The sequence below is a fragment of the Melospiza melodia genome, unplaced genomic scaffold, assembly GCF_035770615.1.
Source record: "Melospiza melodia melodia isolate bMelMel2 unplaced genomic scaffold, bMelMel2.pri scaffold_37, whole genome shotgun sequence".
In the NCBI taxonomy this organism is placed as follows: domain Eukaryota; kingdom Metazoa; phylum Chordata; class Aves; order Passeriformes; family Passerellidae; genus Melospiza; species Melospiza melodia.
In genome coordinates this window covers 5,776,432-5,793,769 of record NW_026948690.1, presented here as the reverse complement: position 1 = coordinate 5,793,769, position 17,338 = coordinate 5,776,432, and positions in this window count along the sequence as shown.

The following is a 17,338-nucleotide window of genomic DNA, read 5'->3' as shown; positions in this document are numbered from 1 at the left end:
CTTTGTGATTTTTTCTTTTCTATTCTATTCTTAGGTTAGCAGCTTCTGCAACTTCTCTCCTTATTCCTTTTAGTATAGTTATAATGTATTATATATCATATATCAATAAATCCAGCTTTCTGATCATGAAATAAGATTCTCGTCCTTCTCTCACCCTGGAGACCTCATCAGGACGCTGTAATAAAAGCTAATTACTGATTGCATTTGTTGTCAGACATGGAGGAAACTGCTAGCAGCTTCTCTTAGAACATCACTTCCATGGTGCGTAACCACCACAACAGCACAGAGCACAGAACTCCTTTGTCCATACATAATGGTCATGTGCTCGAGGCCTCAAAACTCCACCTTGGGACATCTCTGGGCCCTCTCCAAGGTGTTTTCAAATCAAAACATTCAGCTCATATTCTTAAGAAAATCACCAGAGGACAGGCCCAGCCTGACCTGTCTGTCCTGGATACTTTTGCCTGGGAGCAATCCTTGGATATACAGAATTTGGGAGGCCAAAGTCTAATTTTGGCCATGGCCCCTGGACACGAAATCTGGTTCTTCTCCATAGGAGGGAATGAACAGAGGCCTACTGTTTCAGGGGCAGATGAGAGATGACCACTGGAGGCCAAGGCCAGCTAGAGCTGGAAGGGTTTTTTCTGAGAGATACCTGTGCATATAGGAATTATTTAGAAAGTGTACCAATTTTGGCACTGGGCATCTGAAAAGAGGGACAGTTCTTTCCCATAGCAAGGAAAGCACAGAGCCCCAGGCTCCAGGAGCTGATGAGAGGCAGTCCTTGACATTCCAACATCAGCCAGACCTATCAAGTGGCCCTGGGAGGCCAAACCAGCCAGACCTGTTCCTTGTTCCCTGGGTTCCATGGAGTCCCACAGTGTCCCAATGGTCCCTTGCTTCCATGGGACCCTGAGGTCTCATAATGCCCCCTTGGTGACACCAGGCTCTGAAGGGTCACAGTGGTCTCCATGGTTCCATCACACCCCACAGAGCCATCATGGTCTCTGGGTTCCATGGAGCCCCTGCTTTGTCACCATGGCCCCTTGATCGCATGGGCTCCAGTAGTGCCACAATGATTCCCTTGGTCCATGAGGTTCCATGGTGTCACCATGGTGTCCTTGGACCCTCTGGAACTCTCAGTGTGTTCCCAGACACCCCCAGCATGGTTACAGACACTCCCAGTATATCCCAGTTGCCCTCAGCATACTCACGGTCATTCCAAGTCATATCCACTTGGCCCAGTAAGGTTCCACTTTCCACCAGTATGATCTCAGTCACTCCCAGTGAAGGGAGGAGACCGGGACAGACTGAGACAGGCTGGGATGGACTGGGACACCGGGATACACCAGGATAAACTGGGATACACTGGGATACACCGGGTCACACTGGGATATGCCGGGTCATACTGGGATACACCAGGATACACCCTGCCCAGCACTAGGACCCACTGGGAGCAGGATCAGAGCACACTGGGACTCAGCAAGGCCAGAACTGGGGCAACAGGGATCATAGTGGGACCCACTGGGATATACTGGGAGTGACTGCAACCATACTGGGGATGACTGGGAACACACTGAGAGCGACTGGAGTAACTGAGTCTACACTGGGGGCAACTGGGATTGACTGGGACTATGCTGGGGAAGACTGGGATCACAGTGGATTCATACTGGGGTCATACTGGGAGTGACTGGGTCTGTGCTAGGGTGTTGTGGTTTTGGTTTGCTAATATAAGGTTTCTTTCATTTTGAGATTTTTTGGTTAATGTACTAAAGAATGTGATGGGTTTGGTGTTCTTTAATTACTAATACACTTATTTTTTTGTTGTGAGATAGGATTAGGAGAAAGGTAAAGCAGGCTCAAAACTTTAAAAGTGTATAAAGAAAAATTTTATTAAAAGTAACTAAAAGAAACAAAAAGGTAGTAAGAATCAAAGCAAACTTTTCAGAATACTTCTCACAACTTTTTCTTTCTCACTGACAATGTAAAGAAACTAAACTTAAGATTTCTAGTCAGTTTGCTACCTCTAAAATATTTTTTAGTTCACTTAGGGAGAGAAGTTCCTCTTATTAAAGTTATGGAGACTTTTCTACAAAAGGAAAAAACAGTTTTCTCATGGTTCTCAATTTTGTTATGAATAGCAACTGCCAGGGGAACCTTGCTATCCTGAAATCTTTCTTATTTCTACAAGCCTTCCAACAGCTTGGTGATGGGCTATGTTGATTTATGGGGTATTGTTTTAAAGATGAGTCGTTCAAAGGCAAAAGTTCTCATTATCTATCTCTAAAATCATCTTCATTTCTGGGAACAGAGATCTTTTTTAGAAGCACAAGACTACTCTCTCTGTACAAACTTCTCATGGAATTACAGTTAATTCAACATCTGCTTCCTTTAACATAGAAGCCTTTACCTAATATCAATTCAAACACTTTCATCTCCCTATAGTTTTATGTGTTATAAGGAAATAGTCTTTTCTTTATAGCTTACAAGAGGATTTCAACTCTAAAACCAAAGCAACTTCTCACCCCTCCCATCTGGGACTTAACTTCTTCTTTATTAACTTGAATGTCTTCATGTTGTTTATACATATACTTGCATTTTGTTCTTTTCTCTCACTCAAAAGAAGATCAAAGTACTGAAAAAGTTAACATCACGCCTGAAGCCTACCCACCAATAACTACTAACAGAAAGCTGTGGCTCAGTTGTGTTCAGATCAGCTTTATAGTTAGTGTTTAGTTTTCTACACCAGCCACAGAAGTCTCTGGTCTCAGCCATGCTCAGAAGAAGAAGCAGCAGCCTGACAGCGAGATCTTCACAGCCACAGCCAGCCCTGCTCTGGCTAAAGCTCCGCAGCCTCCCCTGTCTCCTTGCCCGGCAGCTGCTGAAGCCCAGCCTGGCCAAACCAGAGCCCATGGAGAGAGAAGCCAGCAAGCAGCCCAGGAAATAGAAAAGAACTCCAACCTGCAGCAAGATTGCCAGCCCAGCCCAGCCCAGCCCAGCCCAGCCCAGCCCAGCCCAGCCCAGCCCAGCCCAGCCCAGACACAGAGCTGAGGCTGAAACCCAAACCCAGCACCTGCCTGCCGACCAAGAAAGAGAAAAAAATTTCTGAAGTTTTTAATCTTTAACATGTGTGTTTTACAAAAGCATGTCTAGCTTTTCAGCAGTTCAACAGACTGTCAGATACACAAAAAACTTTGCATCACTTCCCTAAATTTCCTCCCATTCCAAAACATAACACAGGGCCACTGGGAGAAACTGGGATCAGACTGGGAGGAAATGGGAGCAATTAGGACTAAGCTGGGAGCAATTGGGAGCAGCTAGGACCAAGCTGGGAGCAACTGGGATCATCATGGCATCAGAGTAGGATCATACTGGGAGGGACTGGGTCTGTGCTAGAAGCAACTGGGATCACACTGGGAGGAAATGGTGACATGCTGGGGACAAATGGGATCATACTGGGAGCAACTGGCATCACACTGAGGGTGACTGAGGTCATTCTGGGATCACACTTGAACTGACTGGGAGCAGGCTGAGGGCAACTGGGACCATGTTGGGGCAAGTGGGATATACAGGAAGTGACAGGAACCGTGCTGGAGGTGACTCGGAGTGGTTGTGAGTAACTGGAATAATGCTGGAAAATACTGGGAGCAACTGAGAATGAGTGGAAGCACATTGGGGTCAACTGGGATATACTGGGAGAGACCAGGAGTGACTGGCATCACAGAGGAAGTTACAGGAATAATACTGGGAGTATCTGGGAGTGACTGGAATCATAGTGGGTTACCTGGAGTGACTGGGACCATACTGAGATCACAGTGGGAAGGACTGGAACCAAACTGGGAGTGCCTGGAACTATAGTAAGGGTGGATGGGAACACCTGGGACAATGCTGGGATCACACTGGGATCATGCTGGGAGTGACTGGGATGATACTGGGAACATCCAGAGTGTAACTGGAAGTGACTGGGACCATTCTGGGGGTCACTGGGAGCCACAGGGCCCATGCTAGGAGTGACCTGGGCACCCCTGGGGGGAACCGGGGCAAATGGGCCAGCTGGGGCTCAGGGTTGTTCTCCCCCAGGGCTGCTCCGGGTCCTGCTGCCACCTCCTACCCCAAAGAGCTGAGAGACAGGGAACAGGGACAGGGAGAGGGGACAGGGACAGGGACAGCTCAGGGACAGGGACAGGGCACAGCCAGGGAACATGGCCTGGCCGAGGGACACTGAGCTCCAGCACTTTGAGCTGTTGCCCTTGGGCTCCCAGCACAGGCCCAGGGACAGAATCCCCTCCAGGAACTTTTTTTTGCTTTCAGCTTTGCTCTGGAACATTCCCCAGGAGCCCCTGCAGTGGCTGCAGCCCAGCTGGGTGCCCGGGGCCACCAAAGCCGCTCCGGCAGTGCCCTCCTGCCCCGGGCAGGGACAGAACAGTCAAGGAAAGGCTCATGCTGGGCTCAGGGCAGGGGCAGGGACAGGGCAGTCCCCTGGTGCTGCCACGGGCACAGCAGAGCCGGCCTGGGCAAAGGATTGGGATTGATGTCCCATGGAATCCCAGCAGGGATTACTTCTCATTGCACTGCTGGCATTGCATTGGTCATCCATTCAAATAATTTCCCTATGGAATTCCCATGGCAGTGGGTTAGGGGGGGATCCATCCATGGAATTCTCACCTGACTAGGATGAGAGTTGACATCTGGACATGGAAATTCCATGGCAATTCCTACATTCCCAAGTCTCCCATTCCTGAATCCCACACTCCCACAGGAACTCCCCTCCTCCCCCAACATCCACCTTTGTGTTCCGGAGCCTCCCGACCATGTCTGATGTATTTTGGGAGCTCTTCCACACAGGTGTGTCCCAGGTAATGCTTCATCTGCTCCACCATGATCCCTTTGGATTCCCAGCACCTATGGCTGATCCAGGTGGCACCATCGGATCCTGCAAAGCTCCCGGGTCCCAACTGGAAGGAGATGAAATCCCAGTTCTCGTAGCTGCACCCGTGGGATCCATGGACATTCTGTGGGACAGGAGGGCACAGCTGGAAACAACCTGCAGCATGTGGAGCCCTGGGAACGAGGAGAGAACAGACCCAGGGAGTCGTGTCCCAGCCCCACAGATCCCCCCCATCCCCAGAGATCCCATCCCAATCCCACGGATCACCCCCATCCCCAGAGATCCCATCCCAGCCCCTCAGAGTCCTCCATTCCCACAGATCCCAGTTGAGACCAGGCTCCCCCCAGTCCCCCCCCCACTCTGGTTGTACCGGCCCCATCTCCAGGACACTGTCGGCCATGGGCCGGGTCCTGTCCTTGAGCCGGGGCTGGATATCCCAATATCCCAGCCCTGGATATCCCAATATCCCAGATCTGGCTATCCCAATGTTCCAGCTCTGGCTATCTCAATATCCCAGCCCTGGCTATCCCAATATCCCAGCTCAGCTCCCGACCCCATCCCCACTGTCTGTGGCTCCATCTGGCCCCGCTCGCTGCCCCAGCACTCCCCGGGGGTCCTGTCCACATGCCCCACAATTCAGGACTGGGGGCCCCCAGGCAGGGCTCCAACAGCACCACTTCCAGGCACTGCAGGGAGTGCAGAAGTGGGGGGACACGGAGATTTGGGGGAGCTGGGGCTGGGGGAGAGCCGCAGCTTCCCCAAGCAGGAGCCCAGAGAGAGAAGAGCCCCAGAAGGGCAAAGTGAGGACCTCGAGAGGGGGGACCCCTGGGATTGCCGGGACCCGGCAATGGGGGGTGCTGGGGCTGGAGGGGCAGGATGGTCAGAAAAGAGGTTCGGGGGTGCCGGTGCCGGCAATGGCTGCTCCCAGCATGAGCTCAGTTGCTCCCAGTATGAACCCAGTCCCTCACTGTCATTCTCTATTATGATGCAATTTGCTCCTAGCATGGTCCCAGCTGCTCCCAGTTCCTCCCAGTTTCATCCAGTGTGTTCCCAGTTCTCCCAGTTCTCCCCTAGCATAGTCCTAGTCACTCCCAGTATGATCCCATTCTCTCCCAGCAGGGCCCCACTCTCTCCCACTTGCCCTCAGTGTGTTCCCAGTGTTCCCAGTTCCCCCAACACATTCCCTGTCACTCCCAGGCTCATCCCAGTCACCACTCATATGGTCTCAGACACTCCCAGTACATCCCAGTTGCCCTGAACATTCTGGCAATCATTGCCAGGCACTCCCAGTTATCTCAGCGTGGTTCACTTGCCCCCAGTATTCTCCTGGGTTCTCCCAGTTGCTCTACATATGTCCCCAGTTTTCTCCCAGCATGGGCCTGGTAGCCCTCAGTAACCTCCACTCAGGGTCCAATTACACCCCCTCTAATCCCAGTATGATTGTAGCCAATCCCAGTATGATTGTAGCCACTCCCAGTATGATCCCAGTCACTTGCAGTCTAATCCGAGTTGCTCCCAGTCACTCCCAGTGTGATGCCAGTGCCTCCAGTGTGATCCCAGTCGCTCCCAGCATGATCCCAGTATGATGTCAGTACAAGCCCAGCACAGTCCCAGCATCATCCCAGTATGATGTCAGTACAAAGCCAGCACAGCCCCAGTCACTCCCAGTAGGATCCCAGTCCAGCCCAGTCCCTGGCAGTGCTGTCACTGCTGGGATGCCCCAGCCCTGTGTGCGTTCCCCCCTGGCGGATGTGCCGAGAGGAGCCCCAAGGGCTGGCAGTGCCCAGGCAGGGTCCCCAGCACGGCCCAGTTTGGATGTGCAGCCCCCAGTTTGCCCAGTTTGCCTCTCCTTTGGCCCGGGCCGGGTTCCTCCCACATGCAGTGGCTGGGAGCAACCGAGAGCCCCGCGCTGCCCATCCGGACCTGTCCCAGCTCCATCCCCGCTCCTGCCGCGGGCTGCGAGGGCTGCGGGAACGGGGCACTGAGGGTGTGGCTGCTGCTGAGGGAGGAGGAGGGAGGGAAGGGCAGAGATGAAGGGGGAGGAGGAGGAGGTGGGGTTAGAAGGGAGGAGGAGGAGGAGAAGGGATGGAAGGGGAGGGACGGCAGAGGAGAAGGAGGTGGGATAAGACAGAGGAGGAGGAGGAGGAGGGGGAATTGAAGCGGAGGAGTGGGAGGAGAAAGAGGCGTGAAGGAGGCGGGGTTCGGGGGGAGGAGGAGAGGGAGGAGGGATGGAGGAGGAGAAGGAGGTGGAGATCAGACTGAGGAGGAGCGGGAGGAAGAGGAGGAGGAGGGACAAAGGCGGATCAAGGCTGAGCTGCGGTATCTGCGTTTCGAGCCCTGCCTGAATTCGCAGCTCCCACCTGTGAGATCATCGCCTCCGCCCCCCCCCCCCCCCCCCATCGCGCAGGTGAGCAGGGAGGGGGAGTTTGGCCCAGATATCCCGGGGGGTCCCTGGGTTTGGTTTTTGGGGGGATGTTTGGAGAATGAAGCAGTCCAAGGCTGAGCGGAAAAGGCCCCTTGGGGGGACATGGGGAGGTGCCGGTGGCGGCTGCCAGCAGAGGCAGCCTGGAGGAGCAGAGCCCTGTGTCCCCCAAGAGCCCAAAGTGGGGAGCCCAGAGAGGGGGGAGCGCTGCCATTGGCGGGAGCCTCAGGAGCCTGGAGAGGGGCAGGGGGGACTCCTTGTAGCCGCTGCAGCCCAGAGCAGAGAATGAGGGGAGAAGGGAGCCCGGGAGCCCAAACACCCCGGCATCCCGAAATGGGGAGACCAAAGAGGGGGGAGCTTTTGGCATTGCTGGGACTGCCAGCAGCCTGGGCAGGGCGGGCACCGAGCACAAGGGGGACCCCCAATCCAAGTGTGACCCCAGCAGCTGGGACAGGGGGGAACGCCCCTGAACACCAGAGGGAACGGACCAGGCATGGCAAACTCCTACGAGGCTTTTTCAGGCCTGAATCTTTGTGGTTTTGGAAGATATTCTGGAGCCCAGGTGGCTGGTGAGTTGTAGAGATGGACTCGGGCTGAGGGACCTTGAAACTAAACGTGTGTTGGGGAAGAAGTAACAGGGAAGCCTTATAAATATGCTTGTCTGGCAAATGATTTTAAGAATATAGAAAATAAAAGCAAGATAAAGTGAAAACAAGGTTTGAAGTACCTTAGTTACTGAACTACTGGAAAACAGTGGTGTGGCCCGATATAGGGTAATCCCCTTTTGATGAAACGATTCCCTCTTCTTGCAGACAGGTCCAAGGGTCAGAGCAGACCCTACTAGCTCAGCAGAAGGGGTCCAAAGAGTACATTTTAGGGTTTAAAATGTAACACAGTATGGTAATGTAATGATTTTTATAGGCTGTATATAAATGCTCTAGGATTTGTATCTTGTACTACATTGGTTAGTGAGAAATAGAATATTAAACCCAGAAGAAGATTTATTGTATTGTAATGGGAAACTTACTCTCTTACGCTCTTCCCCTCTTACTCTCTTACCTTCTCAGCCTCTCTACCCCTCTCTTCTCTCGGGCCTGCTCCGAGCCGTGGCTGGCAGCTCCAAGCAGGGCCCTGCACCCAGGCCTTTTGCAATAAACCGCAAGTTCCATGACCTGGCTTCAGAGATCTCTCGTCTCTGTCCGTCCCAACCATCCTATCCCCCGACGCTCCTACAAATGTGCTCATCCCTTGTTTTCCCCAGTCCAGGATTTCCCATTGCCAACCCCTGGGAGGCTGCGAGGAAGAGGAAGATGCCCCGGGACACTGATGCAGGTGAGGAGGAAGTCAGTGCCCCTTTCCCCTCTGTGCTGCTCCATCTCCCAGCCCAGCATGGCCCCGGTTGCAGCTCAGCCCTGGGGGGATCTCCTTGCTCTTGCCTGTGGCACAGAGGCAAATCCCATCCTGTCCTTGTCCTTCCTCCCCCAGAGCAGGAGCTGAGCATGGAGAGCAAGGAGGACAAATGCCCACGGCAGAACCTGGTGGAAGAGGCCGTTTTGAGCAGTTCCACAGCGCAGGAAGCCAATGGGGAGGAAAAGCCCTGGAGATGCCGCACGAGGAGGGGCTGCAAACACAGCTGGCAGGGATCTGAGGGGGAAAGAGCCAGCCTGGGCTGGGAAGGCAGCCGGAGATCGGGCCACAGCTCGGAGCTAGTGCTCCATGAGCAGATCCATGATTGGGGGAAGCCCCACACGTGCGTGGAGTGTGGAAAGAGCTTCACACTGAGCTCCACCCTGATCCTGCACCAGAGGATCCACACTGGGGAGAGGCCATACGAGTGTGGAGAATGTGGCAAGAGCTTCAGCTGGAGCTCCAGCCTGATCAAGCACCAGAGGACCCACACTGGGGAAAGGCCCTACGAGTGTTCCAAGTGTGAGAAGGGGTTTCCAACCAGCTCCCATTTCCTCCGCCACTATCAGAGTCACACAGAGGAGAGGCCCTTTCACTGCCCTGAGTGTGGGAAGGGATTCAAGGAGAACTCCACCCTCGACACCCACCAGCGCATCCACACTGGGGAGAGGCTCTACGAGTGTGATAAATGCAGGAAGAGGTTTCTGACCAACTCCAGTCTCCTCCAGCACTATTGGATTCACACAAAGGACAGGCCCTTCCAATGCCCCGATTGCGGGAAGGGATTCAGGCACAGCTCCACTCTCATCAGACACCGTTGCATCCACACTGGGGAGACGCCCTACAAGTGTCCCCAGTATGGGAAGAGCTTCTCCAGCAGCTCTAGCTTGACCCAACACCAACGGAGGCACCACTAAGGGAAGCCCTGCGAGTGCCTCGAGTGCAGTCAGAGCTTTGTGCTCTGCTCCAGCTCCATCCCCCACTGGAGGAGGCACTTTGGGCACAGCCCTGGTCACTCACATTCCCTGTGATCTGTTTTGGGAGCACACCTGGCTGCTTCTCCTTTTGGTTTGGCTTAAATTTTTTTCTCTTCTCCATGTCTTTGCACTCCAAAGCCAAGAGGGATCAATCTGTCACCTCAAAACCACTCAAATCCCAATGAAAACAACTGCATTTTAACCCAACAGGGCTCAATCTCACCTCAAATTGCTGATTCCCGCCTCACAAAAACTCAATCCTGTGCCAGACTCACTCCATTCCACAGCCACCAGGGTGAGTTGGGGTTGGGAGGTGATTGGTAGAAGTGGGATCCCAATTTGGAGCAGTGGGATGGGGATTGTGTGGGGTGGCTGGGTGGGATGTATTTGACAGCAAATAAAACTTTCAGAGTTACTGATTTCTGTCCCATTCATTTTCAGTCACTTCTGTGTGCAGAGTGCTGCCTTCTCAGCTGTTTCAATTCCTATAAAAATCTCATTCTTTAAATCCTCTAACCCAGACAATTCAAAAACCAATATCCAAATAAAACCACGCACACGAAATTAGAATTTTGAAAAAAAAAATTAATTTTTTAGAGTACTTAAGGATGTTAATAAAGTTTAATTGTTTGGTTCAAATGTGTGAGAAATTATAGTGGCGTTTGGTTTTGTGTTTAATATATTTGTAATAGGAATTTTTTTTACTAAGGTGTGTTAGATTCTATGATAGTTTTTTAGATATTTTTTATCTAAAGTATATTGGTTACTGAGTTAAAACTTACAAAAGGTATTTCTTTGTATATAATTTCTTTATTTATATTTTTGGTAATGTTATATTAATAGATTACTGTTGTTTTGACTTGAGTCATTATCGGAGTATTGTAAGGAAGAGTTGAAATTATATTTCATTTTATATTTCATTTTTATTCTGATGTATTTAATTTTAATTATAATTTCTTGATTTCTAATTTATTATAATTTGCTGAGAGAATAGGAAGGAAGTTCAAGGGCAGGAACATTTTTTCCTGGCTGGGAACTGGAATTCCAGACCCTGGGAGTGTGTGCTGGACCACACACACTGCAATCAAATATGGACTGGGATCAGATATGGACTAGGATCAAATATGGACTGGGATCCTATGGGTCAGGACGGCACAGAATGGGACCATAGGGATCAGGACCACACAACTTGGGATAAACTGGACTGGGATCAAATATGGGCTGGGACCATATGGAATGGGACCACAGAGATCAGGATGAGACAGACTGGGATACACTGGGTTGAGATTATACGGACTGGGCCATATGGACTGGGATTGCACAGACTGGAATGACACGGACTGGGAAAAAGCTTTGGCTACCATAGGCTACCTTTGGCTGCCATGCACGTCGGAAGGCAGCCACATCAAGTTGGCCATATCCTGTTTGGGGGTCCCATCCCCCTCTTCCCTCCGCTCTCCCGCCCCTTCCCCATCGTTCCCCCAGTCCCCAATCCCCTCCCCCGTGCTTGGTTTTGCGGGTTCCAGGAGCCTCCTGCTCCCTTTGGGGGTCCCGACCCCCCTTTGGGTTAATTTGGGGCCCTGCCCCCTTCTCACCGCGCCCTCCCCTCCCCCCGCGGCCGGGGGGGCTCCGAGCACCCCCAGTGCCACCAGTGCGGCCCCGGCTGCCCCCGCACGCCCCATCCCCATCGCCGGGGTCACCTCCCCCCGCCCCAAATTCCGCTCCTGGCAACTGATGAGTCATCAGCGACAAACGCTCTGATTGGCTGGAAATGGCCCCTGGAGCAGCGGGACAGGCACCTTTGCAGCCTGAGCTGCCCTTGTTCCTCTCTGTCCGTGCCCGGAACACAGCAGGCAGGAGAAGGGCAGCAGGGCCCTGCGTGTCCCCGGGCTCAGGTTTTGCGCCGCTCCAGCTCCACGGAGACGCGGGTCAAGTGAAAAACACAAACAGTTTAGTAAGGGAAAGCGAAGGTAAGGGGTGAGCTGGGAGGCAGAAAAGGGGATGGGCAGGGCCTGAGGGCTGCAGGGAGGGAGGTGCCAACAGGGAGAGAGATGGCAGGAGCTGCTGGAGCTTCGCACAGGCTCAGCTGTGAGCAGCCAGAGCCGTGTGTGGAGCTCCAGCTGGTCACTTCTGCTCTGCAGGTGCTCCCATCTTCAATGGGCACTGGAAATCGCCGATGGACGCTGGTACATCTGACCCAGCAGATGAACAAAGTCGTGCACATCTTCTTTCAAAGGTATCTAAAGCAGTTTGCTCATGCATGATGGATTCTCATCTTCCTTCAGGGCTTGAGGAGCTGGAAGAGTGGAACAGAGCCAAGGTCAGAGACCAGATTGAGGGAATCCAAGGAAAGCCTCCTGCCAGGGCCATCCCAGCCAGCTCTTGCCATGGCCAGGAGGGAGCAGCAGACAAGGGCTTCGGCCGGAAGATGCTGGCCACGGATCTCCCCCGTGTCCCCGAAAGTTCTCCGGGCTGTGCCCTGGCCGCCCCTGGTCCGCACAGGCAGCAGAGCCCTGCGCAGCCCGGGCACGGATTGTAGCTGCGGAGCCGGGATGTGCAGCTGCCCCCGGCGGTGCTCGCTGCCACGTGGCTGCCCTGACTCACCCTCAGTGAGGACCCGGAGCTCCTCCTGCTGCCCCATCACGAGCACTCCGGCCACCCCTGGCAAGACAGAGCATGTGGCGGCGCCAGGCGGCACAGCTGCCCGACACGGGCTCTGCCAGCCCTGCAGCCGCACGCCCTCCTGGCGGGCAGGGCTGCTGCCGGGCCCTGCCGCGCGCTGCCGCCCCATCCAGAGGCACGGCTGCGGGAGGGCGGCGGCAGCAATGCCCAGGGTGGGCGGGGCTGCAGCGGCCCGGGCGCGGCTCCCGCTGTAGCCGGGGCAGCAGCCGGGCCGGGGGCAGGGAGGGGCGCGGGGCTGCCGGCTCACCCATGGACCTGACGGCCGCCTCTCGTAGGGGCCTCTGTGGGCTCTGCAGGTGCGGCAGGGCCCAGCGCAGGTGCTCGGCCGCTCGGCTCTCGTCCTGCAGCACTGCGGGGAGCGCCGGCAGGGAAGGCTCGGCGCGGGCTCTGCCCCTGGGCAGAGTACTATACAGTAAACAGTACTATAATGTCAGAAATGAGAAGCATGACTAGGTCATTATTCAAGCAGCAATCAATTTACTTTTACTTTTTCTATACCTTAAACTCTAAAATGCTAAACTTTCCTCCACTTAGTTTAAGGTGTCTCTGTTTTATACTATGAATCTGTATTCTCGCTTCTGGCACCTAAGTTTGGAAGCCCTTTCCAAGATCTCCGATCAAATCCTGTGTTTAATTCTAAGCCTTGGCTTACAGGCCCAAAGATCTGAGATTTCACTGCATTTGGGTTTCCAACAACACTGATGCTGTTAGTTCCAGAGTGCCCAGGATCCCTCTTGCAAGTCAGCTCTGGCAGGAACAAGGCAGCTGCCGGGGGGCTGCTTGTGGCCTCTGACAGCCAATTGCTCAGGGCTTGCCAGCACCCCAGCCCCTCAGGGGCTGCCCCAGCCCGGCCAAGCTGCCCGGCAGCAGCGCCGCAGCCCCACAGCAGCTCCAGAGCAGCCCCATCCAGAGGCACCTGGGAGCCCTCAGCAAGGCAGCCAGCACCACACGGGCAGGAGGATACAGAGGGTGGTTCCTGCCTGGCACAGGGCTTGTGGCCATCTCCACGCACCGCTCTGGCAGGGATCCCCACAGCCCCGGCCCCTGCCCACCCGCTCTGTCACCAGCACAAAGGCTTCAGCAGAACCACCAAAGGCCAAGGGGCTTCTGGCCATTTTCCCTTGACCACTGCACGCCTGGGCAGCTGCCTGAGCCAAGGTACCTTTCTCCCCCTCTTCCCCTATGCCCTGCAGACCCTGGGTAGCAAAAGAAAGCTCCTGGGAGTCTGTGTATTATAACACACTCTATATTCATATACTAAAGAAAAAAAAAAAACAAAAAACAAAAAGAAGAAAAGAACAATCTTGAAGAAATGGAAAATTCCCGCTGGCTCAGGTGGCCCCAGCAGACAGAGCCTCTGGCATCAGCTCTCTGCAGAGCTGCAGCAGCGCAGCCAGCCGAGCCCTGACAGATGAGGCCGTGTCCTCCATGTCCTGCGGAGCTGATCTTGCAGCCTCTGGAAGAGGGAATCTGGCTCACTCTGCAGTGCCTGGAGGCCATACAGTGTTTCTAGTGCCACGTCCGACACGGCACTGCTGATGTCCTTGGTCAGAAGTTCAAGGGCTGCAAGAGAGGGGGACAGAGCCACGGTCAGATCCTGGATCTGCGGGGAGCCAAGGAGAGCCCCCTGCCAGGGCCATCCCAGCCGGCTCTAGCCATGGCCAGGAGGGAGCAGGGACCAAGGGCACCGGCCCGAAGCTGCTGGCCACGGATCCCCAAGGTGGCCCTGAAATCTCTGTGTGCTCTGCCCACGCCGCCCCATGTCTGCACAAGGAGCAGAGCCCTCTGCAGCCGGGGCAGGGCTTGCAGCTCCCCCGGCAGCCCCTGCTGTCAGCCCGCTGCCCTCACTCACCACTGCAGATCAGCCGCAGCTCTTGCTGCTGCCCCCTCAGGCGCCGCCCGGCCATGCCTGTGAACACAGAGCCTGTCACGGCCCCAGCGGCACAGCTCCCTGCCAGCGGCGCTGCCGGCGCTGTGGCCACACGGGCTGCTGGCCCGGCAGGGCTCAGCCCGGCCCTTGCCGCACGCTGCCGGCCCAGGGCACGGCTGCCAGAGGGCGGCAGCAGCAATGCCCGGGCCAGGCGGGGCTCCACGCCGCCCCAGGGCACGGCTGGCGCTGCCGGGGCAGCAGGCGGGGCTGGGGCCGAGCTGCGCCGGGCCGGGGAGGGGAGGGGCAGCCCGGGCTCGTGGCTCACCCCTGAACCTGACGGCCGCCTCTCGCAGGGGCTCCTGTGGGCTCTCGAGGTAGCGCATGGCCCGGCGCAGGTGCTCGGCCGCTCGGCTCCTGTCCTCTGCCAGCTGCAGAGAGCGGCAGAAAGGAAGGGTTGGCGCGGGCTCAGCTCCTGGGCCCGGCGCTGCCTGCGCCCAGCCCCGGCCTCCCCTGCCCGCACAGCCCTGAGGCGCGGCCAGCAGCCGCTGGCCGAGGGCTTCCGAGGGCAGGGGACGGATGGCAGGCTGCTGCCCGGGGAGCCGCGGTGCCGCCCCGCAGCCCCGCCGGGCCGGGGCTCCATGGGCACCCGGCTCGGGCCCACGGGAGCCTGGAGAAGAGCCCGCGCGGCCTCCGCGTGCAGCACCGGGCCGGGACACAGCTGCCAGCCCCGCACACTGAGCACCGCGCTCGGGGGGCTTCTCCGGGCTGAGGCTGGGGCTTGCAGGCCATCCTTACCAGACACTCGCTGAACTTCCACAGATTCTGCCTCTTCACAGCAGCAATGGCAGCGCAGGGGGCGCCGGCCCAGCCCAGCCGGGGCTCCCGGCCAGGAGCAGCAGCAGCGCCGGCCCCTTCCCGCCTGCTCCTGCCTCGGCTCCCAAGCGCTTTTTCCAGCTCAATTCTGGAGCAGAGCAGCCAGCACCCACACACAGCCCTGACTGCTCAGGGCCCGCCTGTGCTGCCCTGAGCCAGCCCTCAGAGGAAGAAAGGATCGGGTTCCAGCACAGTTTTCAGCGCTCTTTTACTCACCCTGAGCTGACAGCAGGAGGCTACTGCTGCCTCTGCCTTGGCAATTGGAGATCACGGCTGCTCTTGGCCCTCTTGTGCTTGCCCCCTGAATTTTATCAGTACAACGGCACTTCCCTCTTTCAATCACTGCTGCCCACTGTGCTTTTGTGATGGTGAACTCAGTGTTTTTGTCACAGGCATCATGATTAGCAGAGACTGAAATGCTCACAAGTCCTTGAGTATTAAGTCGAGAGGAATGAAAGCCTCACAGATCACATTTGCAGCACTCAAACACCACCTTGCTGCTGGTGTTGTTGAAATAGAATCAACCTACATAGACCATCACAGAAATTGCCTCTGGAGTGGCAAATCAAATGAAAAAATCCACCAGGAGAACGAAAAAACAGAACTTGACTGCCTTCATTTCTTCCTTGGAGCAGCAGAAAATGGAGATGCCCAGAGGTATTTTGCACTGCTGCTGATCCCACTTGGAGCCCAGCCCTCTGCAGAGTCCCAGCGGGAACCCGAGCCCAGCCCAGGGAGCTCCCAGAGTGTCCTGGAGATTCTCTCTGCATTTGATCAGGCTTGCATTCCCCAGCAAGTCCCCAACAAAACCTCCTGTTCTCTTGGGCTAGAACAGGCACAATGAAAAACTCAGCAATGGCACAACTGCCCAGCCCACAAGGAAAAGTAAGAACAAGTTGCCAAGGAATCCAAACATTTGTCTTGCTTTGCTGCAGAAGTCATGCTTCACTCACAGTGTGGAAAGCCAAGAGAAGCTGCAGTTGGGGGCACATCTTGTGACAGAAGCTGCACCTCGTTCTCCAGGAAAGGCTCTTGAAAAGGGCAGACAGGACTGTGGAGAAGATTCCTGGGGAAGTGAAACAGCTTTCCAGAGGTGAAATGAAAATGGAAAGGAACAATCTGAGATGTTTTCCTCTATTTATTCCTATGCTCCCCCTTTCCATGTTGCACTGCTTCTCCATGCCATGAACTCCAAATGCATCTCACCTCTCAGATTGGTGACTTAGCGAGTTTTAGACACTGCAAAATACCATGAGCTACACCCAGTTTGCCTTGCCCTGGTTTTGTTGGAAAGCAATGCTGGAGCCATCAGTGCAGTGCTTGGGTCCGGCACGAATCCTGCAGGCAGGGAATGTGCCCCGGCAGTGTCTGAGCCTCAGCAGGGACAGTGCACAGCAGCGAGCGGGGGATTTGCTGTGCCCTGTGCAGGAGTCAGGACTCTGGATCTGGGCTCAGCACGGCGAAGTTCCCGTGTTTGAACAGACTCAGGGGCTGCCCCGAGGGCAGCGAACGGGAGAGTTCCTGGCTGGGAGAGGCCCCAGCAAAGGAGGGGATCTTGTCCCTCCTCGAGGCCCTTTAAGGGTCTCCAGGCCCCTTTGAAGTGGAGGTTTTATCTTTTGAGGGTTTTTTTGGGGGGATCCCACCATTTCAAGGGTGTTTTTTCCTTCCCATTTTAGGGTGTTTGTGGGGCTGCAGCCACACAAGCCCCTTTCAAGGGGAGATCATGACAGCTTTAATTGGCATTTTTATGGGGCCCCCACTCCAAGCCCCTGTAGGGGATGTTTTGCCTCCCAGGGTGGATTTTTGGGGTTCTCTCTACCATCGCCGCTTTAAGGGCCCCCACTATGGTCGGGTCCCACTATAAGTCTCCTAGAAAGGGCAACACTGCTCCCATTGATTCCGACAGGGGAGCCTGGGAGGGGGAGTTGGAGATCCTGGGAATGTTGGGGGTCCCAAGGGGGTTGGGGGTCCCGGGAGGGTTTGAGAGTCCCTGGGTGATGGCAATGGGGACTCAGTGCTGGGTATAAACTGTTGTGAGGGGTTCCTGGGGAGGTTTTGTGTATACCGGGGATTTTGGGGGGTCATGGTGGATTTTTGGGGGTTCCCAAGGAGGGGTTTTTGGGCGTCCAAAGGGGGGATTAGGCGATGCCAGGGGGAACCCAAGGCTGTTTTGGGGTACCTGCCAGTGACAGAGATGGGGATCCCGTGCCAGGTATGAA